The sequence below is a fragment of the Saprolegnia diclina genome, assembly GCF_000281045.1.
Source record: "Saprolegnia diclina VS20 unplaced genomic scaffold supercont1.1, whole genome shotgun sequence".
NCBI lineage: Eukaryota > Oomycota > Saprolegniomycetes > Saprolegniales > Saprolegniaceae > Saprolegnia > Saprolegnia diclina.
This window is the reverse complement of record NW_008246068.1, coordinates 937,938-939,057: the sequence shown is the minus strand read 5'-3', so window position 1 is coordinate 939,057 and position 1,120 is coordinate 937,938.

The following is a 1,120-nucleotide window of genomic DNA, read 5'->3' as shown; positions in this document are numbered from 1 at the left end:
TCTGTAGCGAGCATGAGGCGTGGACTAGAGGCGGATGCATTATGTGTACCTCGGTGACCTTGTCCTTGCGTGTTGTCGATCGTACTGCGGTGCTGAAAATTGGGTACTGAGGGGATTTGAACCCGGAGTTTGTATACCCTGCGTTTTCACTTCGTTCGGCACCCAGAAGAATATGAACATATGTATGCCGCTACAAACCTCGACATGTATCGATCATGTGTTGCCCATCATCTACTGTACCGGGGTCCCCGTACACATAAAGGAGAAGATACGCCACCGGACCTCTTGTCGAAAGTATCGGGTCATTGCTGCTGCTTTTGGCTGACGATTTCGAATTGAGATGACCGACCAACAACGCACCTTTGCGCCAGCCCGTTGCGTCAAGGTTGTCATTTGTACTGGTATTGTTGGATGTAGGTGTGCTTGAAGGGAGTCCATAGGTACATGCAGAATTAACGACCTGCGTCGTCGGACCTGCCTAGCCTCACGACGCCTAAAGAGTGCAAGCTCTCTGGATGCAATGCATGGCAGTGGCATTCATTTCATAGTTTACGTTACGACTCAACGCAGCGCGGTTACTGGTTTCGACTTGGAGCGACGCGAGCGCCGCGTGGGCGGCGACCTCGGCTGTCGACAGGCGGCGGTCCGGCTCGGGCTCCTGCATACCGGCAATGAAATCGTGCAGCGCGACTGGTGTGTAGGCAGGAATGTCGATCGCGCGGGCCGCATGTGCCGAAACCTCGCGAAAATAATACCCAAGGCCCAAACATCGATCTGCATGCAGAAATGCTACGAGAATGAGACGACCAAGATGCACAAAAATGAATGAATCCTTGACACCAAGACTGTAGCACGTAATGCGCTGCTTCGCGGTGGGAAAGCGAGGATTTCGCGATACCCTTATAAAGAATAGTGTTAGGTACTTGATGTCGCGGTGCACGACGCCAGCTGCGTGGAGCGCACCGAGGCCGGCGGCGATCTGCCAGGTGAACTTTTGGATCGTCTGGAGCAGCAGCGGCGCGTTGGCTCTGCTGTAGTCCAATAGGTCGCCGTTCGGACAGTACTCTGTCGCCAAGAGCAGGTACGATACCGTAAACTTGGCCTCGTAGATCTGGACGAG